The sequence below is a fragment of the Bactrocera neohumeralis genome, chromosome 4 (genome assembly GCF_024586455.1).
Source record: "Bactrocera neohumeralis isolate Rockhampton chromosome 4, APGP_CSIRO_Bneo_wtdbg2-racon-allhic-juicebox.fasta_v2, whole genome shotgun sequence".
NCBI classification, from domain to species: Eukaryota; Metazoa; Arthropoda; class Insecta; order Diptera; family Tephritidae; genus Bactrocera; species Bactrocera neohumeralis.
In genome coordinates, this window is record NC_065921.1 from 66,256,931 (window position 1) to 66,274,628 (window position 17,698).

The window sequence follows — 17,698 nt, forward strand, 5'->3', positions numbered from 1 at the left end:
TTCAAACTTTTCTCGCAATAATTTGATTGATTGAGATGTTATCAATAATTCGAGCTGCAGAACTTAATCGAGCAGGTACAATCTTTTATAAGAGTGTACAGCTGCTGGCGTATGCCGATGATATTGATATCATCGGCCTCAACACCCGTGCCGTTAGTTCTGCTTTCTCAAAACTGGACAAGGAAGCAAAGCAAATGGGTCTGGCAGTGAACGAGGGCAAGGCGAAATATCTCCTGACATCAAACAAACAATCGTCGCACTCGCGACTTGGCTCTCACATCACTGTTGACAGTCATAACTTTGAAGTCGTAGATGATTTCGTCTATCTTGGAACCAGTATTAACACCACCAACAATGTCAGCCTGGAAATCCAACGCATAATAACTCTTGCCAACAGGTGCTACTTTGGACTGAGTAGGCAATTGAGAAGCAAAGTCCTCTCTCGACGAACAAAAACCAAACTCTATAAGTCACTCATAATTCCCGTCCTGCTATATGGTGCAGAGGCCTGGACGATGACAACAACTGATGAGTCAATGTTGCGAATTTTCGAGAGAAAAGTTCTGCGGAAGATTTATGGTCCTTTGCGCGTTGGCCACGGCGAATATCGCATTCGATGGAACGACGAGCTGTATGAGATATATGACGACATTGACATAGTTCAGCGAATTAAAAGATAGCGGCTACGCTGGCTAGGTCATGTTTTCCGAAAACACTCCAGCTCTGAAAGTATTCGACGCAGTACCCGCCGGGGGAAGCAGAGGAAGAGGAAGACCTTCACTCCGTTGGAAGAACCAGGTGGAGAAGGACCTGGCTACGCTTGGAATATCCAATTGGCGCCACGTAGCGAAAAGAAGAAACGACTGGCGCGCTGTTGTTAACTCGGCTATAATCGCGTAAGCGGTGTCTACGCCAATTAAGAAGAAGAAGAGATGTTATCAAGATCAACTTTTTCTAATTACGGCCATAAAAATTCTTTAGTATCGATCTATACCGCTCTCCATTGACAGTAACTGTATCACAAGCTTTATTTGGATAGAAATACGGGCGAACGATATCACTAGACCAAAAAACCACTCCAAATTGTCAATTTAGGTGAATGTAACGGTCGTTCATGAATAATTTGTGAATTTTCAACGTACCAGAATCAACAGTTCTGTTTATTTAACACACCACTCATATAAAAAAGTGAGCCTCATAGGAGAAGATCAATTTTCTTAAAAATAATTGTACTAAGACAAAATCAGCAAATTCATCACTTTTACGGTGGTCCAATTTTCTCAGTTTTTGAGTGAGAAGAATTTTATACGGATGCCAATTCAAATCTTTTCTAAAAATCCTCCAGGTTGTGGGTTAAGACAGTCTCGATCCTTGAGAACGTTTTGGAATCCACAAATTGCGGTCTTCAGTAACACTTTCCTGAACGGCAGCAATATTTTCATTACTTCGATTCTTATTTGGCACTTCAACATTATGTAAAGAAAATGTACGCCCGAAATTTTCAACAATTCGAGGAAAAGCTAACACAGGTGGGCGATTATTAGGACCATAATATGGCTCAAGAGCTCGAATAATTACAATTGGAGAACGTATATCTTTGCATAATGAAATTGTAAAAATTACTGAACGAAATGAAAAAAAAAAATGGCAGATCGTAATATATTACTATAAATAGTCGAAACGACACTTAGAAATCACACCGACCCTTTTGGGATACCCGCTACTAAGGAACAACTCTGATGTTAAAAGTTATCAGCTTCACAAAACTGAAGATTTAGTAGCTCTATAAGCCCATGACTGAAAACTTTTTCACCGAACATACTTCATTTTATTTAGTGCCTTTTCTCTTGTTCTGAATTAATTTCATTAAAAGAGCGTTATAATATCGCTTCTATGATATTAAAGGATAGTTATTCTGATTTGTTAATCTTAAATTGATTTTATTGACTTCGTTATTGATTATTTTCGTTACGAGGCTTATCCTAAAATCAGATTCTTATTAAATTTCTTTACCTAACTCAGCCAGCCAGAAAATATTTGATACGAGTTGCATCACAATTTTAAAGCACAAGAAGCAAAAAGGTTTCTAATCAGGTTATAAGCTAGCTCAACTTTCTAAAACGGAGCTCGCTGACTTTATTTCGAAAGGTTTTTTGTATGTTATTTCGAAGAGCCTGTAATCGGCGTAGTATATGTATAAAGTAAGTACTGATATTCAGCTGCCAAATTAATTATTTTTTTAATGTAATTAATGTTCAAAAAAATTAAGGCTTTTAGTCTAAGTCCCCATTTTCTTCAGTGATAATTTGATTAGCCACGGTCTTCTTCTCGATTTTTTAAACTCAGTTTGAGCCACTAGGTGCCAAGTGTAGAGAGTTCTATGTTACTCACGGTCTTGATTTTTTAAATTCAGAAAGAGCCACTATATGCTAAATGTTGAGAGTTCCTTGTGAACTCTAATTTATATTAGACCGAAGAAGCGTTAATGCGACTCGGAGTAGATGAGCAACTTTGGCAAGAAACTCGTCAATAATATACTCAGATATATTTCGCCGTGAGACAACTGCCGTTAAAAATATATTATATATTACTTTTAGCCGTAGCAAAGTTCCACACCCATACACCTCGGCGAAGTAACAAACTCGATTAATGTGTGCTTGACAAGGAAGCTGAAAAATAAGTGCATATACTATATATGTACATATGTATGTATATACATACTGTTTTTGTTGTATAAATATTTTTTAACAATTTGGTATTCATAATATATGCTTAGGAATTGCAATTTTATGGTTATTGACTAAATTTTCATGAATAAAGTTTATTTTACTATTATTTTATGGTTTCGTGTCAAAACTTAAAAAAATATATACAAATCATGAATATATTAAAGCATTTAAGCTATCTACTTAAGTGATCTAAAAAATCTGTTTACCAAGACGGCAAAAAAAGACAAAAACTAAAACAACAAAAAAGTCAATATTTAAGACAGCGAAGCAATCGAGGGCAGCTCATTAGTGCTACAAATAATTTGAAGCAGGTGAATTAATTTAAATAGACGAAGCAGAGCCAGAAAGACAAAGTCAAACAAAGGAATGAGGGTAAACTATTGATTAGCCAAAAATACCAAAGAAATAGGAGAAATAAAGACAAAAAAAGACAAAAAAAAGAAAACTAAGAAAAAAAAATTATTTTAAAATCGAATGCCAACAATTAAGGCAGGTGAATTAAAGCACGAACACTAATATATTATTATAGTTATAATGTATATTAGCTTAGATTAATCGAAAAAATATATACATACAAGTATATACTTTTATGTACGCTTGTGCGTGAGTTCTGAGACATGCGAGTATGCTACATATAATACCATAAAGAACACACATATAATTTTCGAATAATTTTTTCTACAGTTTTTATATTAGTGTCACTGCAATAACTTAGGATATAAAGCTGAAATTATTACATTTTTATCTTAAATTATGGAGCGGAGAATTAAAACAATTTTTTCATGTATTTTTGTTTTACTTAATAATCACACTTGTGTGCTAGAAAAATTTATTTATGGAAAACGAAAAAAATTTGAATAAAAAAAATATATAATTAAAAAAAAATTAAAAAAAATAAAAAAAATATTGTCAATAAATTTAGTAAATGGTTTTGCGCTGCAGAGTGGTGTTTGTTTTTATCTTACCGAAATTTATATTTTTTGACAGCGTTTGAACTTTGCTTTCGGAAAGCAAACTGTCAAATAAATTATAAATGAAGTGATTTAGTGGTGACTAATTGGATGAATTTGGTTTTTTTTCTTTCCTTTAGTATTGAGACTTTTAGTTTTTTTCTTCAGCGCTTTCGGGACTTTTTTGTAGTTTTTTTTTTAATTTTATGTAAAAGTATCTCGCCCAAGTTTTTGGCTTACAGTGTACTCACTGAGTTGTAGATCCACATGTCAGCAGTTCGCTAATTTCAGTATATTCATATGTGTATTCCTATAAATATTTCATGTGCTTTGCCTTTGCGCACTTAAGTTTTTTTTACTTAGAGGATTTAAGCGCCTAAACGCCTTGAACCAAAGCATAATTTATGATCATTTTCATAAGCAGATGAATTAGTTTCTCTTCACGTTTAGCTTCATCAGCCGTAATAAGCCAGAAAACTAAATTTTTTAAAAACTGAAAATTAAATAAGTAAGGAAGAGCTAAGTTCGGGTATATCCAAACATTTTATACTCTTGCAACTTGCAAGGATTAAAGCCACGGAAATTCCTTCAAGTAAATAAGGCTTGTTAGTTATATAGCGTCTAGGGAGATTTTATTCATTCTAAGCACAAATGTACACTGTTATAAGGAAAACGCGCCCACTCAATTTTATTAAGATAACTTACATATCGGCCAATATATGCGGTATAAAGTTACCCGGAAGTTCGAAAATCTTTATACTAAGAATATGGGGCTAAGGGAAGTATTGACCCGGCTCAACCTGCTTATAGCACACAGACATACTGCTATCACGAAATTTCAATTATATATCTCACACATTTTCGTTAAAAAGTCAAGTATTATTACTGGGTCCACATATTCAGTACCTTGAAGCTTAAATTGTTTTAGTTCGATTTGAACAATTTTATACGTAATTCATTCTTGATTTGTATACTGAAAAGTGAAAGTTTCAAATGGAATTTAAAATTGTATTATACGGGGAGTATCAGTGGCTCTGGGCCGATTTCGCCCATTCTCAAACTGTAATATAATATTGTCAGAGGAATGTCTCGTACCAAATTTTGTTGAAATAGGTCGGGCGGATCTCAAGATATGTGATATCACCAAAAAGTGGGCGGAGCGACGCCTATAGTTAAATTTTGACCCCGGCTCCATTAAAGCCCTTTTTAACTATCTGGGGTGTAAAACTTAATGTCTCTGGCATATTTAGGTATTGAGTTATCGCGATTTTAGTAGTTTTTAATAGTACCGTTATATGGGAAGTGAGCGGGGTTATGATCCGTTTTCATCCATCATCTACGAACTCGCACTTTTTATTTCCAAGGAACGCGCATACCAAGTTTCATCAAGATATCTCAATTTTTACTCAAGTTACAGCGGCAGACAGACAAACAGTCACCCGGATTTCAACTTTTCTGGTCATCCTGACCATTTATATATAAAACCCTATATCTACTTCAATTAGTTTTAAGTGGTACGTAAAACCGTTAGGTGGACCAAACTATTTTTCGGCACTGACATAGTTGAACAAATTAGAATACGGAAATCGTCAAATGGCTCGGTATCAGTGGTAACTTATCCTTAATGGTGGCTTATAGCGCGCTTCAAACAGCAGTGATTGTAGAATAAGTGTGATTGAATCCCCTTTGGAACTATTGAAAAGACTACGTTTGGAATCATTTTCAATTTTTCCCTCTATATAGTATATTACAACAACAATATTGTTTAATATCTACAGACTAATTCGTGAATATATCTGAGTTTCTGCTTCTGCATTTTCATGTCTACTTTTAGGGATTGATATGAGGTCAAGGCTACAATTCTTTGACTTTGTTTTCGAGACTACCATAGTAAAAGTTCTGCAAACTTTTTGTCAAATTCATGAGTGTAATTTTGACTAGTCGAAATTGATCATAAAAATCGGAATGACGGAAAATAGCGGTAGCGTGCCGAAGAGCACTTAAAGTGCTCTTAAACAAATATTCCTAAATTTTTAATGAAAAACTTTGCTTAGCAACAAAACACAGGATAAACATAAATACAAGTTCTTTCAGAAGTTGTAGGCCATAAAAATATAAATTCATATTTAGTGCATATATACATACATAAATATACACATGAAACTATGTAGCATTTTTCTTTACGCCATGCTTCGTAACTGTTTTTACCTGAACTGTCACGGGCTGGGCTATTTTTAAGCCACTTCTAAACACTTGTTTAAATTTTAATAATTCTACAAGAAAAACAACAACTAACAACTCAGTTTATATATACATATCTGCAGATGTACAAACAAACGGCAGTGAAGTACCTTTTAACCCAGTTTGGCCACTTTTTTTAATGTTTTGGTGATTGGTTTCGCTTTGGTCGCCTCAAGCTGTCACACATTTTAGTTGAGAGAAGTGAACCACAAGAGCGTAAAACCACATGTTTTTGACTATTAACTTTAAAACAATAAACTAGTCAAAAATATTAACTGAAGCAATAAATGAGTTAACAAAAATAATAAACACAAAATTCCTTAGGTAAACCGTTAACTCAAAAAATAAAACAAATAGTGACAAGTACTTAGAGAGAGATAAAAAAAATAAATTTGGAACGGTTAAAAAGAAATAACGGCACTTTAATATATGTATAATAAAATAGTTGCCCCTTGCCCGAACATTACCACTGGAAAACAGTAGTAGGAGCTCAGTGCAGGAGTGCTATATATCCTACTGAGCCTGTGATCAAATTCAAAGGTGAATTTTGTCCATTTCATCTCCTTCAAAGTAATCCCCTCCCGCTGCAATACACTTATGCCAACGAATTTTCCAGTCATCATAGCACTTCGAAAAAAATCCTCCGTCCTGATGGCCATCAGAGCCTTCTTCACTTCAGCTTTTATAATATATCCTCAATTGAGTCAAAACCGCGTCCTCGGAGTGATCATGTGAGCCGGAAGTTACACGAAGGTTATTTGGGCGAATGCGGTGGTTGCGGCACGATATTAGTTGAAAATGTGGCGAAATTATCACGAATAACCAATGCAATATGAGATGCTGCATTATCGCACTTCTTTGTTCAATAAATTCGGACATACAGAAGTATAGTAAAAATAGAAGAATTCAATTTTAGAGCCTCACAAAACGACGCGTATCTCAAATACTAATGAATATTTTGACGTGAAATTTAGCATAGATGTCACTAAAAGTACTACCAACTTACAGAAAAAAAATTACCGTTTCGAAAAACACGCGAAGTATGAATTAGAAACTTTTCAATTTGATCACAGTAGTACTTCTCCTAAAACTTCTTACACTGTTGACTATTAGAGCTATGAATTATGCACTCGAACTTGACTGAGTTTTAAGACTCTCTAAGATGTCTTGCTGGATGGGATTTGGAGCTTTAGGTGATAGGTAATCGGTTCTATTATAGTCGGTTACTCTGTAATTCGAAGGAAAACTATTTTCTATAAATATTTAAGCTTCTAAGTGAAATAATACCTTAGCATAATCTGTCTCGTCAACACCCAAACAATCATCTTCAAATTGAAAAAAATAAAAAATAAAAGGAAAATAATATCCTATTGATTATACTATATACAGGTTAGGTTATTACGATCTCACTGGGAATGCATAGAACGGCGGTCGGTTGTGGTGCTTAAAGCTCCTATTTGATAGATCATAAATCCTTTACAAAGCGATAAAGAGCTTTGAGTCTATTACAAATTTGTTGAGATGACTAACGTCTAATGGCTACCGAAGTTAAGACAGCCGAGATGTTTCAGCCTCAGTCTTGCAAAGGCTGGAGAATGGAGGATAAAGTGCCTGGTTGTTTCAAACTCATCCTCCTCCATACAACTTTGACAACTAGCGTCCGACAAGATTTTTAGCCTTATTGAATAAATGCCTATTGGACAATGTGTAAAATTCGCCGAACATGCAGTTATGCGTCGATTTACTGTACGCTGGACGCATATTTGGTATGTCAGGGTAATTTCTGGATAAGTAGAAGTTGAATAGTATGTCAGCTATGGATTTGAGAACAACCTATACGAGTTCATAGACCCTTGTTGTAGATTGAAAAAACACCTTTTATCTCGATATTTGTGTTCTATATTATTAAGGCTTCTAGCCTGCAATCTGCTGCATAATTATGCTACACCTCACCGCCATCTGGAAGCCAACAGTAAGTCACCGGTGTATCTCACAGTCCAAAATTTCTCTTGCCTACATAAAGTACAATATTTATTTTATAACTTTGGAATGTGACTGAACGAATAGTGAAATCATTTCATGGTGTCTTCTCTTGGCTAACGTCCCCTTCAAGCCGATATGCTTGGCTTTCGAATTCGAATTAATTTATTCAAATTGATCATTTATGCAAATTGCTAGTCTTCCACCGAATACTCTTCATTCTAACACTCTTTTATATATACATATACAAGTATACATACAGACATATAGACCAAATAATCAGCAGCACATTGTGTTGTAGCACTTGTTTGCACCACCTGAAGCACGTCGTCGCCAAGTCTTTGAACACTTGTCCAGTTTGCGAGGCGTTGGCCGCCTCTCATCTTTTTCTATTTTTGTGTCTTTTTTTGGTATTTTATATGCAGACAAATGTAGCAATCTTTCCGCCTGCTCAGCTGTTGAATTGTTCAGCTGCTCATTTATTTTATCTGTGCATTTATTTGGAGCTTAACCAGCTTTACCGGCTCATTTGCGTGCCGCGGCCTATTAAGCGGCGCGGTCTGAATAATATCAGCTATGATACTGTTACCTGTTCTTTCGTTTATTGGAGTTTTTTCTACAGTTTCGTTTTACTTATTTCAGCCATCCATTGATTGCTCGATATTATTTATTTTTATTTTTTTTTTTATTGGTTTTTGAACAATGTTTTCCACTTCAAATGTCGGTAAGCCATTTATTTGTTCATTTGTTGATTTGTATAAATAGCCATAAGTAGCGTTAGGTTTTTAAAACTTTTTGTTAAACCTAACGTTTCTTTCCTTCCATTCTTTGGCTTTGATTATTCGAACTCAAAGTGATCGCCCCTTTCGAAATTATTGTCTATCCAACCGGTTCTTTCAACTTGACACTTTTTTGTGTTACCTTTAAACCATTATATTCATATGAATGAAGCAGATCACTAAATTGGTTGCGATTATTTTTCTATTTTTTATTGGCTGGTAACAAGTTTTCTGCTGTTTCTACTTCGTCATTTGACGTTGTAACCGCCTGTAAGTATTTAACTGTCGTAAAGAGGGCACGTCAGCTGTTCTTCTGATTGGAAATAAATGGATAGAGTGTCTTTCCTTAACGCGCTTAAATTTCAAAATAATCGGACTTTAGTTTTTTACTACTATGACAAAAAAATAGTAAGACTTTGTCCATAGTTTTAAAATTTTAAAGCGGTCATTTGAGTTTGCTGATTTGCCAGAAGTCACATGGAGCTAAATTTATGATGGTTGCGGCCCGATATTGGTTGAAAATTTTGTGAAAAACTCACGAAGAATCAATGCAGTATGCGACTGTGATTATCGTGGTGCAAAAACCTAAAGTTGTCGCCTCTTAATTCCGACCTTTACGGAATATCTTCGCATAAACGATGCATAACACTCAAATAGTATTCCTTGTTGACAGTTTGGTCGATTGGAAAGAATTCGGGGTGCACCACACCTCGATCGAGGAAAACTGTGACATAACCAGGTTTTTTGTCCTGCTTTGACGTGGTTTTTTCGGCTTCGGCCCACCTTTTTCACGATATTCGGCCGATTGACCGTTTGTTTCCAGGTCGTAAGCAAAGACCCCAGACTCATCGCCAGTAATAATACGTTTGGTGACATCCTGGTAGTCGGAAAGCATTTTTTCACAGACGTTAACGCGATGCTTTCGCTTTAGTGATTTTGGTACCAATCGTGCTTTCACTTTTCTAAGGCCCAAATGATCTTTCAAAATGGTTTTGACTGATCCTTCCGATATTCCAACGATGCCAGTAAGATCTCTGACTGTTGATCGTCGATACTCAAGCACCAATTTCTTTATGTTGTTGACGTGTTGATCAACAGTTAATGGTGATGGCCGTTTTGTACAACACATTCTCGACTCTCTTTGAATAATTTGTTCCAATCAAAATCACTAGCTCATAACAAACAATTCTCATCGAAGGCCTTTTCCAACAGTCTGCACTTTTCGACAGAAGAAATTTTAATAGAACTTCTTTGTTGAATCAATATTACAATCAATCCTAAAGCATATCGATTTTTAGTTGATAAACGTATTTTTTTTCGGTATATCATTTTTTAGTGGAGAGTAACTGTTTATAACGAAAGTAACAATCGAACTTCGAATTATTTTTTATATTTTTTATAATAACACTACTTAACAAATTGGAAGGAAAAATTTGAAACTGCTAGTTGAAAAATGAGCAATGAAGTTTGCAGTGCCGAGAATTGGTAGGAAACCTTTAAAATATTTGAATAATTGTTTCCAAATTTTTCAGAGGCGAGATAGAAATTGGAATCTTTGTAATCTCTGAAATAAAAGAAAATGGTTTTTGATATTTTTCCGAAGTAACTTAGCAGGGAAGGCAGGCAGCAATGCATGGTTTCCTTGGAAACCATTGAGCTGACAATTATGACGAATTGCTCACTGATATGATTACGAATTTCTCAGCGGACATAGAATATCTCTAAAGACGCACATGTCACATTCTCATTAGGTAAATTTAAAGATAACTTGAGAGATTACTTGGCAGAACAATGAGAATTTGAGAGACATTGCGGAGGCCAGTATACAATATTGGCGAGTTAATAAGAGAAACTTGAATAAAAAACGGTAGGGAAGTAAAACTGACCTCAACTCAATTTTAAACATTTAGAATATATTTTATGTCTGTTGTAAGAACGAATCCTAAATAGATGATTGGTATATTTTAATACAATATTTACATGCAAACCTTTTTAGTATTTTTATTACGTCGAAATTTTATACATAAAGAGTGATCCAATTTGAAGTTTCCAACTTTTTGAAAGAAAAAACACAGACACTTCAAATTTAACGAGGAATGTTTCTTATCATTCGATAGAACATTCTTTGGCTTATTATTTATCTCTTGTTGCCCGCGGCTATGTCTCATATGGTCCATCCGTTCAATCCAATTTTCGATGACTCGTTCGAACATTTCGACTGGTTACTGGCGAATGACATTCGTCTTGTTTTACTCTAAGGCCGGAATCGAAGCGAGATTGGCCACATAGATTTTAGACTTTAGATATATCCACAGAAAAAAGTCAAACGATGTGCTACCACACGATCTTGGTGTCCAAGTTTCCGGCCCCAAACGTTCGAAGAGTTCTCCCAATAAATCCATTGATTGTTGCGATGTGTGGGAAGTGGTGCAGTTTTGTTTAAACCAAATGTCGCCGAGATCACAAGCTTCAATTTCAGGCATCAAATAGTCGGTTATCATGGCGCGATAACGCCGAAAACGTCGGATCTTCTTGAAGCTTTTCATGAGCTCATAGAGCGAAGCGATGTCGCTTGGAAGGTCAAGCGGCTACAGTTCTTGCACAATCTGTATTTTGTACGTTTTCGATTTAAGATTTCGACGTAAAATGCGTTAAGTCATTTCATACGTCAGTCCGAGTTGCTACGAACGACTCGGTTTTCGTGTGCACTCTCAGCTACGGGTGCTATACGAGGTCTATTCGGTCGAATATTACCCAATAATGGCTGCTGGGTCTCAAGATGGTTGATGCTGTGGCGAAACGTTCAGTAGGCCTATTAAGTTGACCATAAGTTGAGCGAAAAACGCGAAACACATTCTTTACAGAACGTGAATTTTTGTAATAAAGTAAAACGATTTGTATAGATTGTTCTGGCATAAGTGTTTCCATGATAAAATGAAAAACAATACTGAACAAAAACAACATGACAGATCGACACGACTCCGTTAAAAGCAAATGCAGAACTTTTATTATTTCAAAGTATAAAAGCAACAAATTTAAGTTTTATATAAACCATGCCCAAAAATGCTGTTGTCCGATGCGATCGTAGTTTTACATTTTCTTAGATAAAATATTGAATCAGTTTTTAAGCATACAAATATTTGTTTTTCGATCGAGAACAACTGAGAAAGGACGTATAATCAGTCCCTAAGGTAACTAAATTTAAAATTAATTAATTAAATTAAGCCCAAAAGCTCGTGCCGAATGAAACTAAATCGTGTAAAAAATTTAAAAGTTTTGTGTTTTCAAGCCGTGTAAAAAAACCATATAAAAAAGAATTAGCTATACAATTCTTTTTACACCAAAAAAACTCGAAATATTTTCAGTTTATTTTTGCTATATTCTCCAATAAAACAACACCTCTGACTCATACAAGGCGAAAAAAAACATAATCATTCGCTCATAAATAAGAAAAATTTCGCCATAAATACAAAAATATTATAAAATATTTTAAAAATAACTTTAAAGCTCATACCAATAAAATATAAACAAATATTTTCTTATGACACAATAGAAAACACAAAAAAGTAAAAAACGGAAATTACAAAAAATATAAATAATGAAAGCAATAAAATTAACCTCAAATCAAGAAACATTAAAATCAAGCGTCAAGTGGAGCAATGCGCGAAAAGTGGGCGTAGAATTAGTGGCAAACAAGCGAAGAATGAAGATGAGCCAGTTGCTAACTAAACGTAGGATGGAAAAAAAACTGACGTCAAATATTACAAATTCATGTATGTAAATATATAATTTCTTGACAGATTTCAGGTTGTATTTGTTGTTATTGCGTTGCTTTATTTTGAACATTTTTGTTTTGGAAACTCTATTAACGATAATGCTGTTATTATTGTTGCATTAATATTCTGCAATTTCTAGATATGTTTCTAAAATATTTTTCAACTCCCTTTTTGAATGCATGAATCACTTTATAATCAGCTGTTTCTAAATATATCTCAAATATAACTCCCATTTTGGATATTTATAATTTCTTATTTCGTTTTTATTAATTTATTTCTTTTTTTAGTTGTTTCATTTCTATATTTCTTTAATAAAATTTTTAAAATTTTTTTTATTTGCTTTTAAATGTTTTTAGATTGTATTTTTTAAAATTTTCCATGAAATGTCTTTTTAATTTCCATTAAATTTTATATATTATTTTTTTTGTATTATTTTTTTAATTTTTTGTAATGTTTAATTTATTATAATAAAAGTTTTAAAATTTTTTTTAAATTTATTTTTTACAATTTCCACAAATATTTTGCTTTAAGTTTTCCAAATTTGCCGTTTGACATTTTCTAGCTATTCATTATTCAAACTTTTTTGTTCGTTTTAGGTGGATTTTTATGCGTTATTTATGTGCGTGGACCTTAGGAAATATTTCTGTTGCGTGGTCATGTGTTGGCATTTGCTTTTTCTGAGAGTGTTTAAATAAATATGCTTGTCATTTTCGTTTGGAATTCTTTATAGTTTTTTTTAGTTTTCGCTTTAAACACGCGCACTCTTATTTAAGCTTTTTACTATTTGTTTTTGTACTCATTTTCTTTTTTATTTTTATTATTTTTTTTATGTAATTTATTTGATTTTTGAAGGCCTTAGGTGTTTTCAGCTTTAATTATTTGTTGTAAACTTTTTAGCCTTGCAACAACACATGTTTTGGTGGGTATTGAGGAATACAAAAATAAATAATTTAATGTAAAATTTTTAATAATACTATAAATTTTAATAATTTTTATTATATACTTAAGACATTTTTAGAAATTATATTATTAACATTGTGTTTAATGATCTAAAGATTTCATAATTGTTTTGTATTTTTATTTTTGAAAGCAGTTTGCAACATGCAGGACAGCAAAATTTATCAAAAAGTAAAATGATGATTTAATGTGGTCGATATATTTTTTTAACATAGGCTGCATAAGGCAATAGTGCCAGATATCAACTTGTTAATGTCACAACTTGTTTCCTTAAGCAATTTGGACATTTCTTTTAAATCTATAAATTTCAATTGAATTTCAGTTCCTAAAATTTCAGTTTTCAAAACGATTACCCTCCTTCCTTCAGACATCTTAACCAAAAAATGTAAATTAATCAAAAAAAGTCCTAAGAATTGTATCTCAAAGACCTGTGCAAAATTTTATGAAGATTGGTTGAGTAGTTCTTAAGAAATCTTTCCAACCGACTTCAAAAACACAGTTTCGAGAAAAACGCGCTTAAAGATTTGAGTGACAATAAAAGTGGGACACAAGTTCTCAAAGCTGTATCACCGAGGACAATATTGTGGAGGGGTTTTAGAATTTAAAAAGACAAAAAAAATTGATTTTTTAAACCCGTAAACCCATGTAACCGCTTAAGAGCTGATGTGTGTGGAATTAAATCTGCTCCATAATTAAATGATTGTTTTAACATATTTAAGGAATCGTCTCAGTGTAAGACTCCGAAAAATCACTGATTTTCGCGATTTTTTTTTAATATTTTTTCTTCTGATCTGATCTGAACAATTTCTTCGGAGAATATATTGTTGCTTTAGAAAATAATCTATACCAAATTTCGTGAAGATACATTGTCAAATGTGAAAGTTTTCCATACAAGAGCTCGATTCCGTTCGTTGAGCTATATCTTATAGTGGACCGATATCGGCAGTTCCGACAAATGAGCAGCTTCTTGAAGAAAAAATTACGTTTGCAAAATTTCATAACGATATCTTAAAAACTGAGGGACTAGTTCGTATATATACAGACGGACAGACAGACAGACAGACGGACATGGCTAAAACGACTCAGCTCAACATACTGATCATATACATATATACAAGTATATACTTTATAGGGTCTCCGACGCTTCCTTCTGGGTGTTACAAACTTCGTGACAAATTTAATATACCCTATTCAGGGTATAAAAAAGGTCCTGTATTAATCTGTTGGAAAGTCGCTATCGCGCTATGGAAGCCTTTTTTGTTCATTTTGAAATTTGATAAAACGACGGTTTGAACAAAAAGTTTCGATTTTGGCCCTTTTTTCGATAGTTTTTCGTAGAAAAAAAGTAAGAAGATTTCAAAAGAAAGAAAAGCTTCCATAGCGCGAAATCGAATCACTAGATATCTTCAAAACTCTTCCTTTGAGAGTAGAAATCGTTTTGTAAAACACCGTTCTGAGAAAAACGCGTTTAAAGATTGGAGTCGCTATGTCCTGCACTCTGTTCTCTTTCTAAAAGAAACGCTGTAGCGACCGTAATAATTTGAATTTAGATTTCAAAATTTGAGAGAATGCTTACTTACGACACAGTGGATCGATTTCTCGAAAATTTCACACTGTGACGATCCCTTAACTGATATAAGACGTCACTTCGGAAATAGTAAGTGCATTAATTACAGAAATCGGACATAGTAAGTTGGCTCTGATGCCGGTATGAATTTCGAAAGCAGGATGATAAGAATCCTCTGGCAGTACCAAAGGATCACATCGGACAACAAAGAATATTGAAGTGCTTGTTTGAAATTAAATGAATTTGACCCAATTCCGACATTTTTGAACTCAAATTCGTTATAAAGCCGCATTAGTCGTAAAATCTTTCAATATGTTTTCCTACATGAATTTTTGATTTCAAATATTTTAAAATAACTTAAAATAGTGTAAAAATCTTTAAAAATAATGAATATAAAAATATGAGTTAAAATCATGTAAAATATTATGTCTTTATTTAAACAAAGGAATTGTAATTTTTTTTTTTAATTTTTGGATATTAGGTTAATTGTGTTTCAATAAAGATATTTCAAAAGAAATAAGCCAATCCTTAATTCTAAAACTTACCCTTTACATTGAACTTCAGACAGTTTTGGAGCGGTCAAATTTTTTTTTATTGTTTTTGTTTTATTTTATTTTTTTTGTTACTTTTTTTTGGCAAAATGGGTTGTTTTATAAAATATTTCACATTTAAAGTGCATTAAGCATTTAATTTAATATTCATTTTTTTCACAAACATATGTTAATATTTTTAATTTTTAAGTGCAGTATATATATGTATTTTTAAATTTTTATTTTGTATATATTTATATATTTGTAGATATTTTCTGGTTTTAGTTATTTGTTTCTTAAGCATATTAAATTTTCCATTTGTTTAATAAAGCTTAAAAATGTTTTTAATATTATATGCTGTTTAATATATGAATATTTAATTTTTATTATTATTATTTTTTTTTTTTGTCAAATAATTTGTGTGCTTCGCAAAATTTTTCTTACCGCGGATTATGTTGTCGTCATGGCGACATTGCTAGACACACCAGAAAATTCCGTCTCCAAAGCCGCATTGGAATTTACGACTATAATGATTTACGGCAAAAAATGTCGCGCAGCCAAACGCTTCATACATTTTTCGAACTTTTCTTGATTTTTCCAAGTCCAAATATCTTTTAAAAAAATTCAACACATTAAAAATGACGGCTATTTTTCACCACCTTCACGCAGCGCAGCAATTTTGCGCTCCACAACGGCTCTAATAGACAATGCAATTGTTGTTGTGACATTTTCGCGCCGCTACCATTCTTGTTGCTGTCATTTATAATTCATCATACTTTGGTAGTTGTTTTTGTGTTTTTTTATTTCTTCTTTTTGACTTCAGTGGGTAGCTTAACGCGCTGACATTAATTTGCGGCAATTTGCCGACTTTAATAATTTGTCATTGAAGTCTATTTTCGCATTGGCATCGTGAGCATTTAGGAATTTTGCATTGGCCAAAGCACTAAGCGCAATTTATGGAAAACTTAAGTTGGAAAGAATTTTCGGAAACTCATTTTTTAACTTTTTTATATCTTATTTAAAAAAAAGAAAACTTTGCAAAAATATATTTTTCGCGACAATAAATTTCTACACGCGCTGCTCGTTTTCGCGAAACTCGGACGACACGCGGTCAACAACTGAATGCGACAGCGGCCATTTGGTCGCCACGTAAACGCCGCTGCATCGGTGTGCCGCTGGTGCGGTGGGCCTTGGTCACTGGCTGACTCTTCCTTCCTTCCGTTGCATGGGTCAAAACGCAGCCAACACCCGTGCAGGCTGACTTACGCCAAACTCCTTGAAAAACCGCCTATAATTACATACACTTGCAAGTATATATATTTATGTGAGTGTGTGTCTGTATGTATTGCAAAATGTCCTTTGCGAAATGCAAAAGTAAAAAAATAGCAAACAGTTAGCTGTACATTAGCGTGTCGTTTCCTTTAGCGATTTGCACATTTGTCTACACATGTTTGTGCGCGTAGTTTAGAGTTGTGCCTCCTCGACGCCCATAAGTATGCTACGACTATGAATAAGTGAGAAGGAAATGTGCAAATTTGCACACACACAAACAAATATAACCACAGTAAGTGACGTCGTTGGCAAAATATTTCCGTTTTACTCTTGTAATTTTTTTTATATTTTTTTGTCGTTTTGCTAGAAAATTTTCAACAAACGTATTTGATGCATTTTTTTTACAAAATGGACAAATGTATTCTTAATTGTTTTGACGCTCATTAGTAATTGCTTTTATTTAAATATATTTACCGTTTACGTTTATAACAGCAAATGGAATGATAGTTTAAGTATACTTGTGCTGACGATTGTGAGCAAAAATAGCAAAACTTTATAATTCACTTGTTGAATTTTTTTTTCTAGGTTGTTATGACTGTCAGTGACATCTGTGCCAAATGTCACTTCAAAATAATCATTAGTGTTTAGTCTACGCTTGCCCTTCTAAAGTATAGTACATAAAGTGCATTCGGCGATTTTTATGATGAGTTAAATTATTCACTAAAGAAGTTCCCTTAAATTTTGTATGTGGAATAAAATTTCTGGGATCGAAACGTTCAGAATGTTGGAAAGGGACCTTCGGTGAAATTAGTTTGTCGCGAGCAAGTACAAATTATTCAAAGAAGGTCGAGAACGCGATGACGACGAACCAGGACGACCATCAGCATCAACTGATGATCCACATCTCAATAAAGTAA

General features: G+C 33.6%; 1 long non-coding RNA gene across 1 annotated transcript in view; it reads right to left on the bottom strand.

Moving 5' to 3' along the window:
• LOC126757068 (uncharacterized) overlaps nt 1-15,612 on the bottom strand; it is an 86,688-nt gene extending 71,076 nt beyond the window's left edge. Inside the window, exon 1 of the long non-coding RNA XR_007666684.1 lies at nt 15,525-15,612. This is a non-coding gene — a long non-coding RNA (uncharacterized LOC126757068). The remainder of the gene's footprint in view (nt 1-15,524) is intronic.
• Between the last annotated feature and the right edge of the window lie 2,086 nt (nt 15,613-17,698).